This window comes from Bombus huntii, chromosome 15 (genome assembly GCF_024542735.1).
Source record: "Bombus huntii isolate Logan2020A chromosome 15, iyBomHunt1.1, whole genome shotgun sequence".
Lineage (NCBI taxonomy): Eukaryota > Metazoa > Arthropoda > Insecta > Hymenoptera > Apidae > Bombus > Bombus huntii.
Window position 1 is genome coordinate 4,097,516 of NC_066252.1, and position 26,127 is coordinate 4,123,642.

At 40.0% G+C, this 26,127-nt stretch overlaps 1 protein-coding gene across 4 annotated transcripts in view; it reads right to left on the bottom strand.

Annotated features, from left to right (window-relative positions):
• Window positions 1-26,127, bottom strand: part of LOC126873686 (probable JmjC domain-containing histone demethylation protein 2C) — a 230,421-nt gene that overhangs the window by 190,484 nt on the left and 13,810 nt on the right. The window lies entirely within an intron of this gene.

The window sequence follows — 26,127 nt, forward strand, 5'->3', positions numbered from 1 at the left end:
AACAATTACAAAGTCCATCGACAATTTCTCGTTTTGGACATTTTAAACGAATGGCATTTATTTAATTTAAAAAAAGAAGAAGCGCTGGAGGAGAAAGGAATCGATCAGGCGGACTGTGATCCCTGAGAATTGCTTTGTTTCAGAGCTACGTTCTTCTTGTTTCACGTAGGAACCATCGACGGGTGAAATTTAACACTTGCGACGAAGAAATTCCACGAACGAAACGTACGTCCATGTACTTTGCAAAAAGCAAGGAAATTCTTAAAAGTTTACTATTCTATTGGAAACTAAGTGATTGCGGATTTTGTCATTACCACCTAATGGCAAAATCCGCAATCACTTAGTTGCCAACATAATAAACATATGAAGTTTCTGTAAACGCATAAAGTTTCTATGAACAATTGCAAAGTCCATTGACAATTCCACGAACGAAACGTCCATGTACTTTGCAAAATTCAAGAAAATTCTCAAAAGTTTACTATTCTATTGGAAACTAAGTGATTGCGGATTTTGTCATTACCACCTAATGGCAAAATCCGCAATCACTTAGTTGCCAACATAATAAACATATGAAGTTTCTGTAAACGCATAAAGTTTCTATGAACAATTACAAAGTCCATTGACAATTCCACGAACGAAACGTAGGTCCATGTACTTTGCAAAATTCAAGGACATTCTCAAAAGTTTACCATTTTATTGGCAACTAAGTGATTGCGGACTTTGCCATTAGGTGGTAATGGCAAAATCCGCAATCACTTAGTTGCCAACATAATAAACATATGAAGTTTCTGCAAACGCATAAAGTTTCTATGAACAATTACAAAGTCCATCGACAATTTCTCGTTTTGGACATTTTAAACGAATAGCATTTATTTAATTTAAAAAAAGAAAGAAGATGGTGGAGGAGAAAGGAATCGATCAGGCGGTGAGTATTTCGAGAATCGTCGGATCCAATCGGTAGCCCAACAAACTTTCCCAAGTGTTTGAACTATCGAAATGGGAAAATAGGGCGAAAGAGGGGAAGAATAGGGCTGGAAAATAAGCACACGAGGAAAGTTGGTTTCCTGCGACAAACAGGCCGGCATTCCACTTGCGTGAAACGCAGTTTCAAAGGGCGGCCTGCGTCATCGCCTGCGACACGTCTGTCGATCGAATATTGGATCAACTCGCGTCAAATACTGGAAACGAGAGCACGGAAACAACTGGAAGCTCGGCTATTCGTCTGAACGCGAAGAAAATGAAGGTGGAGAGGTTCTCCTATATGCGAGTCTCTTATTCAATTCCGTTCCTTTGTTCTTAATCGGAATTCGTTTAAAAATATAGCCCTTTCAAACACTATTTTACGAATGGAAATCTGTTTACCACGTAAGAAGGATACAACAGATCTGCTTGGTCTCTCGATTATGAAATTTTTCTCGGAATTTAATAGCTTACGTTGGATTCCGGCGAATTATAGCGAAAAATATTACGATACGATATGGCATTGTACGAAGTTCGTGTCGAATCTTTATCTAAAATTCAAATTTCGTCTCAGTTCATAAAATCAAAGGTCGTTAGAACGAAATGATGCCGGTGATTTCGTATTAGTCACAGTGTTTTAAAGACAAATAAGTTAAGTTTAACGAGTATGGTGATAAAACAAGTCGTAAGATGTTAAAGGCAGTTCGCGAATGGCCATTCTTCGTCCCCTGTTTATACTCGACGAATATAACAAGCCAACAGGTAGATGGAACGATCTTTCGTAATTTCTTCATTATGAATAACCATTTTATTTTACCTGTCGTACTAAACGCTACTTTTCTCGAGGCATATCGTCGATAGAAATTTCGTCAGCTGCTTCTTTATTTCGCTGTTCGTTTCAACAACAGCGAAAACGCAAGATTCAAAAATAATACGAAATATTATATACGTCAGAGATGAGAGAACGTCGGGGCCTTTCCTTTGGAATTTTTGGGAAAATCCCCAATACTTTGGTCTAGACTTGTTATTATAGCTGTACTTAGATGTAGTTGTTTATGATTTAATCGGATTATGTTTGCCCGAGATTTATGACAGAGCCGACTTGGGCTCGAAGTAACACATCTGGTCGCTAAACGTAGCCACAGTCACGGTGTCACGTAAACTTAAGGGTTGAAGAATGATGAAATAAAATGGCTGGGTCGTAACGCAACTATTAATTTTCTTTTAATTAAACTTTAGTATGAATTCAGCAATCACAGCGGAATACACGCTGAATTAACATAAATCACAATTCACTCCAACCACGTTATGTAAGACTTAGTTACACCGATACGTTAAGTACGCGACTGTTATAAGGGTAGAGACCGGTAAAGATATGTTGACTATTCTAAGGATACAGAATAAGCGGAGTCTTACTGACGATACTGTGTCTGAGGAAAGCTAGGGGTGGGTGTGTCTAAGGACACGGGACTATCGGATTTGTTGATGACAATTTTGGTTAAGGAAACGAGGGCTGTAGACACCGTTTCCGATTGGATAATAAGACGGTTGGTGGACCAGGAAGGCTTTTAGCCGCCCTCGTGAGAAAATTGCTAATGGAACATAGCAGATGTGAGGAAAACCAACTTTCCATGTCAACACGTGGTAAACGATAAACGTAAAAGGAAATCTAAGACAAGAGATACTCGCTTGGTCCGGAGGACCTTAACTATGAAAATTCCAAGACCCCTGGTGGGTACTTAAGACTATTGAGGGTACGCGCCAAGGATGTGCAGACATCAGGGTGTCATCCTGTCCGCGGTGTGTAGCCTGGTCTCTGATGTGAATTGACGTAACAACGGGATGGACGTTTTTGCCTAAAAGAGGTACGACGCAGTTGTATGGCTCTTCTTGAAAAGATAATTGACGCAAGGAGTACAGAGAGGTACACAAGTTCAGTTTCATTTGGACCTTTCACCATCAACAGTACAACGATTCCTAGCAAGGACTCAGTCAGATACCTGGGCATGATCCTGGACAGGAGACTAACATGGAAACACCACATCTCTAGACAATCTTGGACAAACTAAAAAAATTTTATTGGCTCACGGGCCGACGCTCCAAACTAAACCTACAGAATGAAATTACCCTCTACAAGACCGTAATAAAACCTGTCTGGACCTACAGAATCCAACTATGGGGAACAGCAAGTAACTCCAACATTGAAATACTTCAACGCTTCCAATCGAAAACGCTAAGATCCTTAATAGATGCACCGTGGTATGTTACCAACGAAACGATACATCGCGACTTCAAGATACCCACAGTCAAAGAGGAAATAGCAAAATATAGCGACAGATATAGCAAAAGAGTCAACAAACACCGAAATCCCCTAATCACTGGACTGCTTGATACATAGGACCAGATCCGCAGGCTGAAGAGACACTACCCGCTAGACCTAAACGCTAGATCCAATTAGTTATCTAAATTAATTAATATTTACTTATTTATAATACTTATAAATTATACTTATTTATAATAAGTTATAACTTATTATAAATATTTAGTCATGTCACTGCACCACGCCAGAAAAAATTACTGAAAATTCTCAACGCGAAAATTTGGACCTTTGACAAGTAAGTAAGCGTATTTGCTGTCCTGTTGACCAAATTCAGTAACAGATATAATATAAGAGTTAACAACCACCAAAACCCATTAGTTACCCAATTACTTGACACGACGGATCAGATCCGCAGACTAAAGAGACATTACCCTTTAGACTTAAGCATTAGATTCAACTAGAATCAAATATACTGTAAACTCTTATAATCCAAGTTACATTAGTAACTTATTATATTTATTTATTTTTATTATATTTATTATGTTTATTTTTATTTATTATATTTGGTAATGACAAAATCCGCGATCACTTAGTTTCCAATAGAATGGCAAACTTTTGAGAATGTCCTTGAGCTTTTGCAAAGTACATGGACGTACGTTTCGTTCGTGGAATTGTCAATGGACTTTGTAATTGTTCATAGAAACTTCATGCGTTTACAGAAACTTCATATGTTTATTATGTTGGCAACTAAGTGATCGCGGATTTTGTCATTACCACATAATGGCAAAATCCGCAATCACTTAGTTGCCAATAAAATGGTAAACTTTTGAGAATGTCCTTGAGCTTTTGCAAAGTACATGGACGTACGTTTCGTTCGTGGAATTTCTTCGTCGCAAGTGTTAAACTTCACCCGTCGATGGTTCCTACGTGAAACAAAAAGAACGTAGTTCTGAAACAAAGCAATTCTCAGGGATCACGGTCCGCCTGATCGATTCCTTTCTCCTCCACGTCAAAATAATTTACCTATAATTCTCAATGAGAATTGATTGTAAAAAGTCTACCAAATAAAATTAAAAAAAAAATCCTGTTGACCATGTATTCGTTATTGAACCTAAGATTACTGTCATTAGCATCTCGAGTATCAGATCGTCACGATTAATTGTCAAATTCTGTAATAGTCATATAATCACCTTGTGAATTTATTATTATCTTCATTTAGTGACTAAGTAATCGTTATAATATATCAATATTATATACAGGGTGGTTGGTAACTGATGGTACGATTCTACGCGAAAAAAGAAGTCGAAAATATAGAATAAAAATTTTTCGTTCAAGGCTTTGTTTTCGAGAAAATCGACTTTGAATTTTCGCTCGGTACGCCTGCGGTACGTTATAACGGATCTCACTGTAGATCGTTGTCTCGATGGAAAAATTAAAAAAAAAAAAATTTATTCCGCTTGTACCACCAGTTACCAACCACCCTGTATAATAATTATAATATTATAATATAACTCTTTAGCGAGAACTTATCATCGTGTAGTGAAATTGTTTATTGCTAGTGAATTTCATTCGGTAATAATCTGTGGCGGCACTCGACCACGGAACTTTCCAGCGGCTTCGCGACACAAAACGCTATACCTTCAAAGCTTAAGGCTGACACGCATGTACCATCGATATCCCTACGGTTCTTTCGCCGAATATTCGGAAGAATGTATACGCGGCAACTGTCGCGGCCATCTAATAAACGCGTACGTAGTGGGGATATGGAGGGGCAACAAAGGAAAGAATCCGTTAGGTTTCGAACAAAAGATTCATTCTGCGTCGAGCTGCGAAGTGCGAAAGGTTTAGCGTCGTAGCGAAGCAAACACAATTCGAGATACGTGATTATTAACTCTTGATTGTTAATCGTTGATCGTTAATCGTTAATCGTTGATCGTAAATTGTTGATTGTTTAATAGTTTAATAAACCTTTTTTGTTGAACATCAAGAGTATTTATCGCGGGCATCTTCGCCAACCGTCTCAAATCCTATTTGTATCATTAAGTATCATCTATATTGTATAACACAAAAATGGCTAATGCAAACGAAGGTTCGTTAAACGCCCTTAATTCTAATGCTAACTCGACATATATTTATAGAATATTTCTAAAAAAATAAAGACCGTGAAATGAGAATACGCAGAAGGATAGATGGCTATTGACACAAGGGTTAACGAGCAAAATGTTTTTGAAGTGTGGAGAACAGACGGTAGAAAAAACGAAGAAGGAGAGAAGAGACAGAGGAACCCTGATATTTAAAGGTAGCATTCAGAGTATCGCATGACCCTTCCCGAGGAACAAAACCCAACGGCGTCGACGGGAGTCGGATGATGAAAAACTGCACCGCTGCCACGACTATCCACAGCGACTTCAACTTCGCCGTACACATACGAAAGAAAGAACGTGGCCGCATTGTTTCAGCCCTTCGCGTTAACAACGTCCCCCGCGAATACGAGGATGGCGGAAGAGCAGACGAGCGAAAAGTCACGGTCCATTTTTCCTCGGCTTTATTTCGCGCCCGTCGCTGTCCCGAATCCCTCAGTGTGTCATTAGTTTTGCCTTTATTCAACGCACGTGTTCACGACTGCGTTCCACCCGCCATACAATGCTTCGAACTACGTTACGAATATATACAACCGACACGTCTTCCTGCCAAAACGCAAGTATACTAAGTGCAAGCGATATAAGCGAAGTATGAAATTAAAGATCTTAGCCGTTAACGCAGTCGCGGATTAATTTTAACATTGGAACTACCATACCAGTCAAATTGACCGGTTCTACAGTTTTATTTTAAAATTCCTACTTCGCGTTATATTTTTTTTTCGCAATGATGTAATGAACTTTTTATGTATTCAAACTTAAAATTATTTTGTATCAAGCAATTTGTACCAATACCAGTCAAAATGATTGGTACTTTTCAAAGTGTAAAAGGGTTTTGTAATCGGTTTATGGAACTTCAATTAACCAGTTTCCTCGTTTTGTACATCTTGCCACACGTTTTTAAAATTTGTATTGCGTATCATTCGACATGATGATATCAGTTATCAGGAAAATTCCGGATCGATCGCTAGATGCTGACATTAGAAATACCACACCAGTCGAAATGACTGGTTCTACAATTTTTATTTTAAAATTCCTACTTCGCGTTATATTTGTTTTTTTTCGCAATGATATAATGACTTTCGCTTCGATGATTAAGAGAATAATATAATGAATTTTATTTCGTTTTTTATGTATTCAAACTCAAAATAATTTTGTATCAAGGCTACTCAAAATGACTGGTACTTGTCAAAGTGTAAAAGGGTCCTGTAATCGGTTTATCGAACTCCAATTAACCAGTTTCCTCGTTTTGTACAACTTGTCACACGTTTTTCAAATTTTTATCGCGTATCATTCGATATGACGATATCAGTTATCAGGAAAATTCCTAGTGCTAACACTAGAAATACCACAGCAGTCAAAATGACTGGTTCTACAATTTTGCATGAAATGTGTCAACCCTTGTTTAGTGATCATGGTTCCAGGTGGATTAATAATATCAAAAATGTACTATAAAACATGGTATTGCTTCTGTAAGGAAGTAATAAATCAATAAATATAAAAATATTCCATTATTACGTATTTTTTAAAGAGCACTCACTTTCATTGGCCTTAGTAGAAGTAGCTTCGTGTTAACTATCGATAGTTCTAGTGTTAAATTGACGCGTTTTGCAACTTTGAATGCACTCTATGCGCGTAGAACTTTACCATATTGTGTATAATTTACAGAAAATTTTACAGTGTATCAGATTGTCCGAAAGGTGTCTTTCTTTTACAGACACGACTATCTATTACAACGACGTATCTTTATACAAACACGAAACCTAATCTGTCGAACGTTGTGATCTTTATCTTGGTAGAACAAAATGGATCATACGTAATTCGATAAAATAATATAAAACAGTAAATGTCGTGCATCCATCATTTCCTTATAAAACGAAAGAAACTTTTCGGACGACCTAATAATTGTGCAAATCTTTTGTTACGAGAAATTATACATAAATATTCTAATTATTTTTATTTCTCTAATTATACATAAATATGGACGCTTGAGTAAATGAAAATTTTCCAATTTTACCGACTCTCTCTAATTATACATAAATATGGACGCTTGAGTAAATGAAAATTTTCCAATTTTACCGACTACGGTATAAAGTGCATATGGTATCCTATCGATCGATGGTACCATGATATTCCCATGATGTTTATAGATCCGTTGTTTTTTCGTAGAACAACTTCTCGTATGCATCTTAGCAGCCTTCAATCCCTTCTGTGATTATAACTTGCACACCTGCCTTACTATTTCTGTACATGCGTTCAAGATAATTACGATTTCCTTTTCTTTACGGTTAATTAACCTAAGCATAAGAAAAAAGTCGTTGTTCCAGATAGTTTATTTGTGTCGGTGGGCCAATCACGGGGCAGCAACAGCGTTGAAGAAAGCACGGTAGTCGCGAATCTCGTTAATTTTCTTTGGCGGTGGTTGTAAGTAGAACGAGCGTAAATAAAGTAAACGTAATTAGGCCGAGCGTAAATGACGTAAACGTAATTGGAGCGGCCGTAAATTGCACTTGGAAAGAAATTCCGCGACTTTTATCGAAGAGGTAGACATTTTCCATCGAATCGACGTACGTAGGGATTGATATTTCGATGCACTCAATGGGGAGATATTAATATTTAGATGGAACAGCGAACGCGAGAATTCCAACTTTTTCTTAGAAAACGAAGATGTCTCGCGTCGCGAATATTGCGGATCTGGCTAGAAATTAGCAGAAAAAGTGTCTCGCACTACAGGCGATTGTGGAATTATTTATTTCCTCCGCGTCGTTTCATTACTGTTATTTAACTCTAGCAGAAATCATCGAGCGTGACCAACGTTTTTCACGATAGTCTTAACCACATGGAACGTGGTGAGACTTAAAAAAAAAAAAAAAAAGTAGGGAAATAATTTCGATCTCCGTTTTTCTTTCGCTTGGAAACTCGCCGGAGGAAGAGCGGACTTTGCTTTCTAGCGCAGTCAATAATTATTCCCTGTACGACGTACGTATATTTCTCTAAGAAAATCCTGGAATTCTTTTTAAAAATCGCCAGCGTAACGCGTGGCGAGACAATGCGATGAAAAGCTTCGAGGGGAAAAATACGCCGGTAGAATTTTTCGCGCGGAATTATTCAAAAGAAAGCGAAGAGATCGTTTCGATCTCGTTTTTATCTATTCGAAAGTGATCGAACTTTGTTTGCCAGCGTAGCTGACAATTATTTCGTGTATTACGATATCTTGCAAGGAAATTGTGAAATTCTTTTTAAAAATCGACTACGCGACGCATCGAGACAGAGGAAAAATCCGACGGGAAAAATACACACGGACAGCGGTAAGAAGGGAAAAAAGGGGTGGAAAAAAGAAAATCAGGGAAAAAGAGAAACGGAGGGAGCAGAGGGAATAGGAGTGCGCAGCAATACGCACCGTAGAAACGAGATATGTGCGCAGACGAGCTCTCGTCGAAACGTGAACCCTATTTTCCCGGGAATTACGAGTGGGCCCGGGGGTAAGGGTGGGGGATGGTTACACGGGGGTGGTGCACACTTCTCGACAAAAGATCTTTTTTCCATTCCTCGTGGCGTCGCTGGGTACGAGCTTCTCTCTCAAACAGCTACCCTGTGCCTCGCGACCCTCTTTCCACCGACCGAGCTGTTTCTCCCGTTCCTCTTTGTCCCTGTTTCGCTGCAGCGCGCGCTTTTCATGCGGAGCTCGGGCTCGTGTATTTTCGCGAAAATAGGCCGCGTGGAGAGGAACGGCGGATGAAGAGCGAGCGAGAAGAAGAGAAAAAGAGTGGCGGCTGGTTGCGGTGACCTCTTTCTGGCCACCTACCCGCTCCGCTCGCTGGCTGGTCGGCCGATCGAACCGAGGCGGACGCCTCGCAGGTGCTACAAAGGGTTGCTTTTTTATACCACCTTGCTGCCATTCGGTTACCTCTGATTTCACCAACCCGCTAAAATTATCCACCGGTCGAGAAATTCTTATCGATTCGACACGCTGAATGCTGATATTTTCACCTGAGATTTGCTTGCCACGATGTTTACATAATAAATTTCACTGGTTACCTCTGACTCCAGAAACGTGTTAATCAATCGTCGAGGGCATTGCTATCGATTACAGGAAATTTCTTTCAGAATTAGCTGCGATAATACAGGTGTATAGAATTCTTTGATCGGAGATCCGATGGCGGAAATGTAGAATCGCCATAACGCGGTGTAATATCGATGGTGGAACAATTCCAACTCTTTCACTTTCCAATATATACATCGATCAGATCGAACGTTACTCTTCGAATAAAATAAAAATTCGCTTTGGGAGAATACGACCTCTACCACGTGATTCAGCGTAAACGTTGAACGCTGCAGGTGCATCGGCATGTAACTAGATGTGTTTTTTTTCGCATCGTCTGCAGTCCTGCAAAGAGAAAGGAAGACGGGCGGCGAAACTTCTCTTTGCTCGAGGGAAACGTTTCGAAAGAGAGGAAGAACTGTTGCTGGCGCGTATCTTGGTCAGTCGTAAACGTACATCCGATTTCGATACTAGTTACGCAGCTCTTTCCTATTACCTCTTCCCTTTCTCCAGTCCAATTCTCCTTTACGAAATAATAGGCGAAATCGCTTTTAGAAATTATATTAACCCGAATAAGATGTGAGTGGAGGGAAAGGAATAAACGCTGAACGTCGTGGAAACCGATCACAGTTATTGTAGTAAACTATATACGCAATATATTCGATACAGAAGTTGATTCGGTGATTTAACGATGAATTAATTCGTTAATTATTTTACGTTGAATTAATTACTAATTTATATCAGAGATATCTTTCAGCCCGATAAAAATCAATTATGAATCTTGGCAAAACCATCGAATTGATTTCTACGCTTAATAAATTCAGAAAGAGAGAGATGCAAGTGATGGACGAAGCGGAAGAAGAAGAAGAAGAAGAAAAAGAAGAAGAAGAAGAAGCAGAAGAAGAAGAGAGTATCGAGAAGGAGGCAAATGGAGTTGGACTTCTAGGAAATTGGAGTGCGTGCGAGAGAATCGTCGAGACTCGGGAAGAAAGAAGAGCAGAGAGTAAGGAGAAAGGAGGAGGAAGTTAAGTTGGAAGAGCAAATGGAGGGAGATGAGAAGGAAGGAAGATAAAAGGGGCAAGGAGGGGGAAGTGTGGGTGTTATAGAGAAGGAACAGAGGGGAAAGGGAATGCCCCCTTTTATGCTGCGTACGTATGATGTGTCTATGTGTGAGAATACCACCACCGGAAGTTGGAGGCCACCGCCTGACCTTGCAGCGGTCGGTCGGTTTCAACTCTGGCTAGCAGCCCCGTTCAACACTCGATTATATACCGGGTGTCTCATGAATTTGGATAAGCATGGATCATCGAGTACTAGAATATAGATGAAACCACGTTTCTTCTGTATTAGGCTTTAAATAATTTTGCTGCAACGTATCTTTGCAGAAGCATAACGACGAATTTTCATGAAATTCGACTCACTGAAATTTTCCGTTTTTTTTTTTTTTTGCTTTTTAATCAATGAAACATTTGACATCCTAACACTGTAAATACCACAGCAGTCAAATTAACTGATTTAAAATTCCTACTTCGTGTTATATCTTTTTTCGCAATGATATAATGACTTTCGCTTCGATGATTAAGAGAATAATATAATGAATTTTATTTTGTTTTCTATGTATTCAAACTCAAAATAATTTTGTATCAAGGCTACTCAAAATGAGTAAAAGGGTCCTGTAATCTGTTTATCGAACCCCAATTAATCAGTTTCCTCGTTCTGTACAATTGTCACACGTTTTTCAAATTTTTATCGCATATCATTCGATATGACGATATCAGTTACCAGGAAAATTTCGGATCGATCGCTGGATCGCTAGATGCTAACGCTAGAAATATCACAGCAGTCAAAACGACTGGTTCTACAATTTTATAAATGTGTCAACCCTCGTTTAGTGATCATGGTCCCAGATGGCTTAATAATACCAAAAATGTACTACGTAACATTTTTTTTTTTTATTCATTTATTTACATTTTACAATTTGTCCAGTAGGACATTTGGTAAAATATTATAGCTTAGTGGTATAATAATATAACATGTGGATGGCTACCCCCAGTGGGATACCATCTTCGAATTTGATTGATTTATTTCTTTAGTGTGTTGAGTGTTTACTACGTAACATGGAATTGCTTCTGCAAGAAAGTAGTAAATCAATAAATATACAAATTATTTTATTATTACGTATTTTTTAAAGATCACTCACTTTCACTGGTTTTGGTAGAAATAGTTTCGTGTTAATTATCGGTAGTTCTAATGTTAATAGATAAATAGTACATAGCACAATACTAATATGCTCGAACATAATTTATTCCTGGCTTTTTATATATATTTCTTTAATATTTATCTTATATATTATTATATTTAATTTTAACAATAATTCTGTATATATAAATATATAATATAATAATAATTCAATAATAATAAAAATTATTATATTTAATAATAATCTTTTTGAATTTGTATTTAACTGTGCCAAATATCGTCACTATTATTTTAACTTTTCTCAATCGCGTTTATATCGTTCGAAAACATACTACTACGTGATAGAATCGCGCGAATATTAAATATCAAGGTTGTTAGAAAGTTTGCTAAGCACAACGTCGCTTATGTTTAAATACTCGACGATAGTTCGACTATAAACGTTCAAGCGTATTTTCTATATTTTAAGGAACTGAGATTCTTGGTTGCAACGTACGTAGAATACAGGGAAATACGTGTGGAAAGTCACACGTAGAAAGGAGAACATTTTTCTGCTCTCGATACAGCCAATATCGTTCCTCCGATCGAACAACGAAACGAGGACAAAACATTGCCAGCCTCGCAAGATCGGATATGGACCCCTTTAACAGACTGAAACTCTAATATGGGCCATTGAAGCCGATAGCACGATATTTCTTGGTCGTTCGAGGATGATCGATTTCAAACATCTTTCACGCCGATCCAAGTCACAGTGAATTTCGTAATCGAAAGTCGAATCATCCGTGTCGCGTATCCAACAGGTTTCGAGGCGATCGAGACTCGAGGACGTTTCCACCGTTATTTTGTCTGCGTGCCAATAGAGAAAAAAAAATAATAAAAAATACAAATTACACCGAAGACAGTCTGTACGTGTATAGTTAGATATTTTCCTTGTATTAATCAAGTTTCTCTAGAAGAATCTGTAATAAGAAACAATAGCAAAGAAATGAAACTACTCGTTCGTAAGCGAAGCAGAAGATTCGATCGATGACTTGATTCGATGAAACGCGGGTTTCCACGATCGACGATCGATGAAACGAACGTTTTAACGTTCGCCTTTCGACCACGCGTTTATAGATACAGCTGTTCATACGAAAAGGAAAAGTCGAAGAAATGTCTGATCGTTAAAGTAAATATTTTTCTTAACTTTCTTGGCTAAATTCCAAAGCTGAGTGGAAATCTTCATGATTCTCCATTATCTATTTTAACGCGTTCTTCGAATTACCAGGCTCGCGCCGATCGAATGATCGCCACGCGTTAAATCACCCACGACACTACTTAATTGCTATATCTTTCTTGCATCTGGTCTGACAATCTTATCGCGATTTTCATTATGCGCTACGTATTACCTGACACGTCACCAGTCTAGCCAAGTTTCTCTATATTCAACGTGTGCAACGATTCGCTTTAATCCGTGTCTGAAACCAGAAAATCATCGCTGAAAATAACATTGCTGGAAAAGAACGAATTTCACGAAAGAAGGCCTGAAAACAGTCGTTAACGATTGCAAGTGGAAGTGGCGTTACGAGATCCTGCGCTCTATCAATATCTTTTTTCACAGTGTGCTCCTAGTCGATGAAGGGAGGCTTCGTATACCTAATGACGTATCTTCGATAAATTACCTTCGTATGGGGTTCTCCGTGACAGAGGTCGTCACGGTGGTGCGGCACGAGTGAATGGGCGATCTAGTATTTGCGAGGGATGGAGAAACCGGGTTTAAAGGGGATGTAACGGTATTCCTAACCCTGCATCGAAAACACGGATCGCTCTACCGAATCGTCTATCGCTCTTATTTATCTGCTGCTATTTTCTCACAGTGCAATCGGTTCCTTTCTGTTGCTCCCTCTTAACCCTTTGCACTGCGAATGTTATTTCAATCTCGTTACCAGCAGCTCCCAAGCAGCTTTTAAGCGTTTTATTTGAAATTTACTTTAATTAAAAAATAAGACAATTTAATTAAATAAAGGAAGAAAGAAATTCACTGATATACCAGTTTTATTCACGTTATCGTTGTATTTTGTAATTTTTAAGCGTATGATATATCTTGAAACAATTTCCAGGATACAATCCTAGTTTTCTTTCGCACGTTTCACAAAAAAAGCTGCGGCTGAAAGAACGTCGAGTGGAACTCGACAAAGGAGCTCCTGAGATAAAAACTGACGTTCAGTCACATTCGACATAGGAGTGCAAAGAGTTAAAAGATCGCAACTAACGCATTAAACGACTTTCGATATTCTAGATAAACGAATGTCTGAGGATTAATTTTAAGGTTTAAATTTTATCGCGAACAAACGTACGTAGCGCGTAATGAAAATCGTGATAAGGATAGCGTAGTTCGTATAACGCGAAGGTAAATCTGTATTAGTACCGTTAGTGCAGAGTATACGTAATTAGGATTCTATTTACGGATTTCTTTGATTATTTCTTACTTCTAAATAGCTTTATACTTTACGAACGCTGCGAGCTATCGAATCTTCCTGCAAACATAACAGGAGCCATATTTTCTTTATGATAAATCAATCAAATTCGAAGATGATATCTCACTGGGGGTAACCATCCACATGCTATATTACTATATCACTAAGCTGTAATATTTTACCAAATGTCCTACTGGACAAATTCTAAAATGTAAATAAATAAATAATAATAAAAAAAAAATTTTCTTTATACGTTGCAAACATTCGCAAGTCTGTTCTTACACGAACAAAACTCTTTTATCGACTGGAAATAGCAAGCAGAAATCTGTTTCATTCGTTAAATCTTCCAAATTTTGTACGCATTTTATAGCGCATTCTGTGTTCATTAACACTAGAACTACCACACCAGTATAATTGACTGGCTTAAAATTCCTACTTAGTGTTATATTTTTTTCCGCAATGATGTAATGATAACTTTCGCAACGATAACTAAAAGAATAATATAATGAATTTTATTTTGTTTTCTATGTATTTAAACTCAAAATAATTTTGTATCAAGGCTACTCAAAATGAGTAAAAGGGTCCTGTAATCGGTTTATCGAACCCCAATTAACCAGCTTCCTCGTTCTGTACAACTTGTCACACGTTTTTCAAATTTTTATCGCATATCATTCGATATGACGATATCAGTTATCAGGAAAATTCCTAGTGCTAACACTAGAAATACCACAGCAGTCAAAATGACTGGTTCTAGAATTTTATAAATGTGTCAATTCTCGTTTAGGGATCGTGGTTCCGGACGGATTAATAATATCAAAAATGTACTATAAAACATGGAATTGATTCTGTAAGGAAATAATAAATCAATAAATATAAAAATATTCTATAATTACGTATTTTTTAAAGACCAGTCATTTTCATTGGTTCTGGTAGAAATAGCTTCGCGTTAACTGTCGGTAGTTCTAATGTTAATCTTGAAACATCTCGTAACATCCGCGGTCTATTTATTAGGTTGTCCGAAAAATTTCTTTCGTTCTGTAAGGAAATGATACACGCACGATGTTGTTTCTTTTATACTAGTTTATCGAATTATGCGCGAATATAATAATAGAAATAGAACGAAATGGGTCGTACCTAATTTAATAAAATAATATAAAACAGAAATTGTTGCTCATCTATTATCGCCTGATGAAACGAAAGAAACTTTTCGGACAACCTAATATTAATTGAAAGTTGGCTGTTCGTCATAACGCCAATCATTGCCAAGAAACGTTGCCGGTAATGACCGAATTGCCCTTTAATACAAAAAAGAGTTTCGAAGAAAGGAGCGAAGAAGGATCGCGACAAGGATACGAGCTGGAAAGGCCGAGCAAATGGGCAAAAACGAAACACAATTTTTCGTTAGTAGTGGCGACATCGTGGCTCCGACTAGTCTCTCGCATCGAAGCGGAGAACGTAGCATGGTGCTGTGACGAGGGGTTTGATGGAAACGAATGCAGCCGCCTTTGGTCAGAGCACACCCCTTTCCTGCACATCCGTGGTTACCCAGCACCCTTCAATCCCCTTCCACGAACCCGTTTCTCGTTCAGACCACCTCCACGACAAGCTTTATCGGGCAACGCCCAGATAGGGCTCGAAATATCGAATCTCCACCCCCGCCGTGCCATCTATCACTGAAAGCCCTACACTCGTCCACAACTATTTTTAGATTTTCATATTTCTATCTTTTCCTAGCATCCTTGCCGAATTACCATCCCTTTCGTTCAAGCTGATTTAGCTAATTAATAGGGCGGTTTTTAAAACGCAGTTTTACTTCGGAACATTCGAACAACATTACTCGAATGGGATTCGCATTTTCTGCAGTCGCACCACAAGGACCCGCGAACAGAACGAGACGGCGGTGTAAAGAATGTTACAAACGCATTTTTAGAACAAAAGGTAGAGAGTACGCCGCGAAAAGAACTAAAAAGAACATATTGTGATCGACTGTCTAACATGTTTTGAAAAATTGCACGAAAAAAGGAGATAATTATGTTAAGTCTATAATATTGAATTGTTATGTTTTTACTATTGTATGTCTGCTTATAATGTCGTGATAAAATAATATAAACCTATTTTGTACTATCTATTTTGTGAAATACATGTGTAAGCCATCGCGTTGTACGCCGTCCAACGGGACAGATACGCGTGAACCACCGATGGCCCACGCCGGCGTCTACGTGTTAATTAATGTGAGACAGGTTTTTAAAAGTAGCGTTCTGGGATCCACGGTTCCTCGGGGTTCGAGCGAACGTTTCGATATCAGCTGATACATCGTCGAGAAACGAAGCATCGCAAAGTACAGTGATGTTCTTTGATTCGTCGGTTCAATGAAGATGCAAGAGAGGGATAATCGGAGCCACAGTGTGTCAATTGATCCACAAGCTTATTCCTTGTATTATCTTCGCTTCCGCGCGACTATTACATCCTTTTAAAGCTATATATCTCTTGTACTTAACGTACGTTCGCGAATCTATGTTCGTAAGCGAACACCTTAAAAAAAGAAAAAAGAAAATTTTGATGGAACATGGCGAGTCTATTATTAACCTTCGATATTTTACAATCTATTTTTAGTATATTACGTGTTATGTTACGAAACAGAATTGGTTTTTTTCCTTACTAAAAAATTAAATGCAACGAGCTGTAAGAAAAAAGAAAAAACGATTAAAGAATCGTAAAGCAGACGTCTGGACGCTGTGTCCCGTTTATCGTACGGTGAGTTGGTCATACTTTTCTGAGAACGGTCCTTTCTCAGAAATAGCCTTGACTTTTCGGCCACGACCGAAAAAACGTGGGCAGTACGCTGGCTGAATAGCAATAGCCAAAACGAGTCACTCTCCGTCTGAGATCGGCGCTCATGACATGACTAATGGCTTGTTTACAACGTCACGACCCTGTTCCTTTTTTTCTTCCCGCCATGCAAGTGAGCCAGCTCCATTAGCCGAGACTTCGCCGCAAACCAACGAACCTATCGTTCCAATTGCGTTGTTTTGCAATTATCGTAAATTCCACGTATGACCATCGCCATCCCGATAATAATCGAGATATAATATAAATAATATAATAATAGTTTCAATTAAAATTCCATGACAATCTTTCGCTATATCCGACCAAAGAAATATTACAATGTTTGCGACAAAGCGAAGTAATTATTAAGAGAAAACCGAGTATATTTCTCTAGAGCGAATAAAAGAATAAAATATGGAGGAAGGATATCCGAGGGCGGAACGAGAATAGTCGACAAAGTACCGAAGAGAAGGCGAAGGCATGGCTGGGACGAAGAGGATGGCACACGTGCACTGTCCAGCTCTATTTTTATGTGTAACTCTCTAGAGATGGCCCTCCGCGAGCTACGTGGGAGTCCGTGCACTTTTTCCACGTTGAACGCACTCGCCAAAAAATATCACAGTGGCGCAAAAAGGATAGGAAGCAACCTCTTCTGTTCTCGCTTCAAAGAATTCCGTCTGTTATAAAAACTACGTAGCAGGAATTCGTTGCAGTTTTTCTTCGAGAGAAATCGAGTTTCTATTCATTGATTCGCGTATCGTGGAAATGGACGGCGATCGTTCGAGGAAATGCAACAACTCGTTTACCATTTTCGACTCTCACTGTACAAGAGGAAGGCGAAGAAGTTGTAATTGAATTTTGTGTCTGGAACATCTGCGCCAATCCGATCTGTGTAAAGTTCAATTATGCCTATGTAAGTGAGTTTCGTAAGAGACAGCCACGTTCCCACGTGACGCTTTTCTTCACGGACACTCGGTAAAAAATGTCTCTTCATCGAATTAACAGCGCTCGAATTGACTTTGTCACGCGAGTCACAACTTCGAATTCCACTAACTGGCCATGTTAGGCTAATTCCCGACGAACATTCGTGTATAACAAATTGTCGCCAACACCGCGTGGACGTACGATACGTACTGATATCACGATCAGTATCGCGATACTGATTCTCTCTGTATCCTCGTTTCCTCCGTCTCTATACAGTGGCTTTCTTCGTACAAGAACGACACTCACGAAGCAAAGTACAGTGAAGAATCACGCGAGCAACGAATTGATATCGCTGGGACCAACCGATTCTCTTCTGTGTCTTATTTCTCTCTTTTATCTTAATTAAGACACAGCTAGTCTATGAAAGGCGATGTCTATGAAATCTGGAATTTTTGGCAACCAACGAGTCAGAGATAAGGAACGTACGATCAACGTCTAGCTACTCTACCAAGTAGATACTGTATCGCGCGAGTGTGTTCCTTGTGCGTTACTCCTGAAGGTGTACTTTGTACGTGGATGGAGGTAGTTTTATTGGACCGAGACGAGGAAAGAGAGAAACTAAAATTTCAAAGTACGAACAAGATGAAAGCGAAGGAAAAACAATGGTTAGGAAGATGAGAAAGGCTGTTGGCGCGATTCTATTTCTCCAAGTCATCGAAAGGATAAATCTTTTGGTGTCCTTTCAATTTCAAAAATAGTTTCCACTCGGCTGGTAGTTGAAAGAGTAGAGGAGGATAGAAACGATGGACGAAGAAGAGCAGAGGGGTAGAACCTATTTTCCGGTTCGTGGTGGCTTCTGTGTAACAAAGTCGACGGTAAAAGGGGCTTCATCCCTTCGTGTCTGATCGGCGCCTTTGATGGTCACCATGGCAACTTGCCTCCTCGGCTGCTCCTTCCTTCGTCTGCTCTTTGCTTGCTCTTTTCTTTCCTTGCCAAAGTCCCACCTCCTAGTAGATCTATCTACTTGTATACGCACGTACGTTCGTGTTATCTGACCGATCGAATTTTTCGATAAATATAGATGTTCATAGGAATGTAATTTTCGTGCAAATTTGGAAACCGATAGGATAGTCCTATCACGTCACTCTTCTTTATTAGTCGCTGTATTTGCAATTATTTCATACACGTTCAACTACGTTCTCAGTGTCCAGTTATGTTAGTTTTGACGTATATCGCGGAACGTTCGAAACGGGATAGGTTGGCGATTCGACGAGCTGCTCGAAGAGAGCTCGACCAGGCAATGTAAGTTCGTCTGGGAATAGGCAATGGATTCGAAATCGAAGAACAGGGTGGTTATCGCGGTGCCTGGTGCACGAGTCGTTCGAATTGGTTCCGCAAATTGCGTTCCGTGCCGAGCTAATGAATTTGCCCGAACTCGATCGCCGTCTGGATTGCTATATCGATTTGTATCGCGGAGTAATTGAAGATACCGCGAATCTAACGACGATAATGAAACCCATTCATGGTTCTATCTTTTCCGATAAATAATAGTTACCCTGAAAAATAGCAGAGCTTGCGTACCACAAACTTCTTTACCATCGACATAAGAAACACATCCGTGACCTGTTTGCCGCGGCTTATTTTCCATCACGATCATTATTTTTCGCATTAGTCAGACCATATTGGCAGACGCTGTCAAAACAAAATGCTAATTCCTCCAGACACGCTTCAATTTTTCTTATTTCTTGCTGAATCATCGAAGCTGAGTCAAAGTACAGCCGATATGTACGACCTTTGGTAATTACTTTTACTCCGCATTTACCGTATATTCTTATTCAGATATGTATAATTTTATGTGCTAGACTAGGTTCGATGCGTAGTAGTGATACTTGTATGTGAATATCAACGTGTGGAAGTATGTGTGCGCGGCGTCTGGAAAACAAATGGATGTAAACTGTTCGGTAGGTTAGCAGTCGGGTATGGAAGAAAATGCTGAGACGCGTGCAAGTGTATATCGATGAATATCTTTGAAATCGTTTATCAAATAAATATATAATTATTCTAATATGAATTCTAAGTGTAAATTTAGCGTTCCTATACCATTATTTCGGCTATTAAGATCCAAAATTCTCAACAATTCTTTTCAGACGCAGCTTAAACTCCACTATTATATACAGGGTGGTTGGTAACTGGTGGTACAAGCGGAAAGGGGGTGAATAAAATTTTTTTTTTAATTTTTCCATCGAGACAACGATCTACAGTGAGATCCGTAATAACGAGACGTACCGAGCGAAAATTCAAAGTCGATTTTCTCGAAAACAAAGCCTCAAACGAAAAATTTGTATTCTATATTTTCGACTTCTTTTTTCGCGTAGAATCGTACCAACCATCAGTTACCAACCATCCTGTATATAACCATTTTATCGCTGCTTCAAAGACGTTAGTTTTTTTTGGTTTTTTAAGAATCGAACAACGAAACACAGAAGGTTAGAAAAAGCAAAGTTAATCAGTAGTTCGTCTGTTGAAAAATTCCACCGAAACAACGAACGTCATATCGATGCTATTATTAATTAAAAATAACACGTATCTTCTTCAATTATTCGCGCAACGTGCATCGACTTCTCTAGTCGACCGAATAATTACGAGCAGTAGTGTACGTGCGTGTACGTGTATTGTCGGTTAGAGTCGGAAAAATGGTTGGCCCAGTTTCACAGTACAATTGGCCCGTGTACCGCGTGGAAAGCAAGAGTCGTTGGAGGCAACGGGGTATCGGGTCAAGCGGATAAAGAGAAGCATAGAGTCGCGTGGAACGTGGATAAAAAAAACATGCAAGTCCGGCGGAGCGAGGGAAGCACGTGCGTGATCGTTGACCGGGGAACGGTGAAAGCGAGTCGCAGTCAGCTGAGCGGGAATTAAACGAAAGAACTTCGGCCGGTCTCTCCCGAGGGGGGCGGCGAGGAAACTTTTCTACTGTGTGTTACGACTAGCCTAGTTGCCCGTGGAAGAAAGTGAAGCCGGACAAAGAGCCAGCACGACACAAAGCCACGCGCGAAAGAGAAGGGAAACACACGGGAAGGGTGAGCCGATCGAACACAATCGGAGATCGCCTCGTCCATATCCCTCCTTCGTCGTTTTTTCTCCAATGACCCGATAATCCATCGATTTTTCTTCGATCGGAAAATTGATATGATAGGTGGATGAGAAAACATTCAGGAAAAGTTTGACCGATCGACTGTAGTAGAGTACGAGGGAGTAATTCGTTTCAGGAAATCATGGACGACATGTCCACGTCCACGGATCAGAGATCAACTGCTAATTAACTTTCTGCACTCGAGAAACAGTTCGCCGTTTCTTTTTACTAGACCGGATTTCAGTGGATGAATTCTTATTTGCCACGACTAACGAACAGCGTACATCAAATGCATTAATGTCCATGTACAATTACGTTTTCTAATGTTTCGGGCATGGTAGTAGCTTCTGACGCAACTGCTACGATTATTACTGGAAACGGTAATAACAGAAAGAAATTGACAATCGACGAACAAGCTGCTACATGAATTTCATATTAACAAACTCAAGACTAAATTCAAAGGGTTAATACGATTAATACCGTGGAGAATCTCGTCGAGAGACTTCTAAAGGCAGGTTCTGGAATTTTTAATCCGCCACGCTGATCCCTAACACACTCGTCTCAGAAACGTTGTTTCCTTTGACGCGCACATGTCAAGTGTCTGGCTAGAAAAATGGGTCGCGTTCATATCCCTCGTGACCCGGTGTTTGCTCGGTCGTACCAAACGAAACCAACGAAACTGCATTTAAAGATGATCCAATAGCTGCGAGCTTCGGTAGGCAGAGATTTCAACTCGGTAGCGAGAGGAATTTATTGATCTCGGCGCAGCCCTTTGGCCTATATACGAAACCGTATCCCTCTCGTTTTGCTCTTCATTCTCTTTCTCCTGGACTTTTTGTCCATATACACACATCTTTCCTCGGCCTTCTTTCTCTGTCGTCATTCTTGCATGCATCACGAACCCCCGTTCTGCGACGTTCTCGCGAGCTATTATCTCGTCGCGAAGCTTTTTATGCTTCCATAACGATCTCCTCTCTGCCCTTCTTTCGAGCTTTCTTTCCTGGCCCGCTTTCTGCCTCCCACGCCCACCCCTTTTGTTCGCGTCTTATTCACCTGAAGACGACGACGACGATGACAACGACGACGACCAAGTTGAAACCACCTCGCGAGTAGCCCCTTCATAATTTGCTCTAATATTTATGGTCAGTGTTTGCAGTCGTTTCGCGACAACTTCTTCGACGAGCTTTTCTTCCGCAATTCTTTCCTTTTTTTTTTTTTTTTGTCTTTTTTTCAAGTGATCGATGAAAAGAACGTGCAAAGGAGAAGAAAGGAATTAGAGTATAACGAATGAAGCAACGTTCTGCTCGGCTGATTCGACGATTCTAATGGAGAGATCCATGTCGGTGCATCGTTAGTAGAGAAATATGTACGGTATGGGAAATATGTATGATCCAGAATGGCTTGGAACGCGAAAAGAACCACCTGTCACGCGAAACGTGCCTGACGATCATTCAGCCTGACGTTTTCATCGGCGTCTTCGAACGATCGAACAAACGACTGTAGCTACATTATAAAATATCACGACTACGTTTCTCACATACTTGCCGAATTAATCTTGCGTAAGGTTCATTTTCAATGAACGAATAACAAAACGAACGAATATTATTGCAAGCGTATCACCAACAATAAAGTTGCTCTACTTATCGATTCTATAATCTTTGGAAACCCGTCAACTTTTTTATTTTCCATTCGTCTCTATAACTAGGTCCATTAAATACTTTCATTGATCTTGTATTCTCTGAAGTATTCGAACGTTAAAGAAACGCGAACCAGCAACGACATTGGCAGGGGAATCGATCGAGCGTGCAGCCGACTCTCTGAATTGCAAATGATGGCGAAAACTCGCAGCTAATAACTATCGCAAAGAAGCCTGTCGATCGGCTCTCGATTTCGCAAGCTACGGGAAATAAGACATCCGTCCGTGTTGAGTCGAATATCTTGATAGGCGGTTTTTCGTGTCGCGGTGCACGCATTCCTCGCACGTACGAGGCCCCCTTCTCCAGCGAGCCGTTCGAAAGCCACGAAAAAAGCGCAGAAAAGGCACGGAAGAAACTGAAGTGCACACTTTTAACGCGCGGCCACTACAGACATTCCGTTTTTGTTAGCGTAGAAGCGTGCCTCTCTCGCAGCCCGAGCACAGACACGCGCCTCTATCTGCGTGTTTCCATCGCGATTGGTCCGAATGGCCTCTTCTACAAGCCAGTGCACGGACTTTTCAAAGGATGCTGGCTCTGTTTGTGATTCGGGGCGCTCCGCGCGCCTTCCATCGGACCGTTTCGTATATCGGGATCGCGTGAAAAGCAAGTGAACTTTGCCAGTGCATGTTCACTCGCTCTCACGATAACCCAGAATATTCAGAAAAATGGGAACTGCTTGTTAGAAACCGCAAATCGAAGGAACAAGTTGGCAAGTTTCGATAACAGTTCGATGCGCGATATGAGAATTCAAATATTTATATTTCTTCGAGTTTATGCGATTTATTCTTTTATTATTAGCAATATGAAAATATATAGAACTATTCTTCCTTTAACTTTGTCGTATTCTCTGGATTATTTTTCACACGATCGTGATTCAGACTACTTGCGAAAGAAGAGTTTCGAGGAAAAGACGAAAGAATCCAACTAAGATAATTAATCATTTACTTATCTATTCACGACCGTGTTCTTTCATTTTACACTTTGCTGTACTATCTTCCTCTTGCTAGAGTTTAGTAGCTTTCTGCTCTTTATTTTCCATACGTTTTATTCGTTATTATAAAATTCCCGTTATCCGAAGCTTAAAATACGAGGCTTGTTAAAAGTATTTCCTATGTTTATTCGCGTTAAAGGAAAAAGCCTTCGCCGGAGCAAAAAGACTATGTGGGCCGCCACTAAATACGGGCAACGGATTTCGCTGGCAAATTGCGTTTTACGCGAAAAGTTAGCGGGCTTCTTCTCAAATTATTATCTCTTTCAAAACCGGTATTTATTACGCGCAGTTCTTGGCCGCGGGTGGTAGACTTTTATTTACGCAAGGAAATTTAATCATAGCTACGAAGAGTAGCGTTATTAATTTTCAAATAGTTTACCATTATCATCGATAGTACTCTTACTGAAATATCCGTTAATAAAATTTACTTTGCCAAGCAAATCGCTACTTTCGTCTTGTTCGCAGAAACACGAACGTGCGCAAGTATCCTACGGTCTCGTCGTTAGTTACCAAGTGAACTGTACAAAACGTCGCATAATCTTCCTATTCTAACGTTAAATTTAGAAAACCGCATCGATTACCTCCAAGTGCATAATTACCACTATACACGTAACTAAATAACGCTATCGTAATAAACCTCCTTGAGAGAAGCACGCGTTTAATTAGTATCAGTCATCGACGTGTGCCGATAAGCGAGAAGATAACGATTTACAATTACGGAAAGCGTGTTCGAATTTTTGTGAGTGTCACGGAGGCCGGTGCGAGTATCGAAATTCGAGGGTCGTCGGCACGGCCCGTATAAGTACGTACACGTCAGGGTCATTGACCCCGATACAGTGGCGCGCACACGCGCGCAGCATGGCCACGTTGTGACATAATGCAAGGCGGCGCACACGTGCACTGCCACCATACAGATAAAAGGCGGACGCACGCTCGCACGTACGTGGTGGTGCACGCATGCACATTGTCGTTCCGGAAACCTCGAACCAGCTTGTCGTGCCCTTACGTGCCCCACCAGGACACGCTTTCCACCCTCGCGAGAATATAAAAAGGAAAAAGAAAATAACTACGCCTTTACGACCTTTTCACTTTTTCCCATTTATCTGACACCTTGTGCGTTACGAGTTTGTTGCTTCCTTAAAGTCTATACACGTACACTCTGGGCGCTAGCGCGTAGAATTTAGAAGAAAGAATGTGGCTATCGACCGGTTTCATCTTGAATAATGCGTAGAAAATACGACCCGGCTGAGGTATATGGCGTGGAATGTAATTATTATATTTCAGATATCTGTAGAAACGAATTGGCAAAAGTAGGAGGAGATTAGGATCAGAGGCTTTGATACAGGCAAAAGGATTCTTAGTATGGAGTCGTTTGAGTTGCGTCTGGAAAGTTTAATTTACGATCTCGCCGATGTTCGCTAACGAATGTTGTACGCTTATCGCGATCAAATTTGTCAAATTAATTCAAAAGCGGCTATCGTTGAAAGTCTAATTCGAAACACTGCATGGTATGCGAACCACAGCTTAATCTTTTACCTTGGGAAAATAATAGCAAGTTTAAAGGTAGCCAGCGAAAGATTTAATAGGAGTCGTTAATCGGCGCCTGGCTGCATCTAGAGAATCGCGGATGCTTTTCTGACAGCAGCGTAACAGCGTCGTTCCCATTCTTTCGTAGAAAAAGATTCTGCCAGTCATTAGAGCGAGCCGCACTTCTAAACGAAGAAGTGGCTGGACGATTTCGACCTTTCATCCTGCGAGATCGGCAGAACGACAGCCAACGAAAAAGACAACAGACGTTTAAGTGGCTGGCGATATATATTCGCGCGACAATAAAATTACAGGCCGTGCAGAAGCACGTGACTTGGAATGCACCAAGAACTGCATTCTTTGACCGTATATTTCTCTTCTGCGCTTCTTTGCCCCCTCTTTCTTCCGCTTCGTCGGTGGTCAGCGAGCGTGCCTGGCCCCATGGCGCAAGCCAATAAATACCGCGCGTCGGCGTGACGTTTTTATTTTTTAATGTTATCCAGACAAGGTCGACTAACTGTACATCCTCGATATCTTCAGGTGCTTCACCGTAAGTTAACCGCCGTTCCCTGCACCAACATCAACCTACGCTACTGTTCGTATGCATTTCCACGTGCACGGTTCGTTGCAAATACATAAAATATAAAAAGGTAGGGTTATTAGAGTCATCTAAGCTTTAATCTTGAACTTTGCACAGATTAATCAAACTTCTATACACAGTGGCTACAGAACACCGTCCTTGCACACCGTTTTATTTATTATACGTTAATTAATTAAAAACTACAGTTAAGAATATTCGGTTTACGGGGAAAACATAGGTTCGCAGAACAAATTGATAGAGTTTAAAGGGGGATTCGTAACGAATTTTAGGCATCCCGTTACGTCACAGATCTCCGTGTTAAAATCGGAAGCCAATAGAG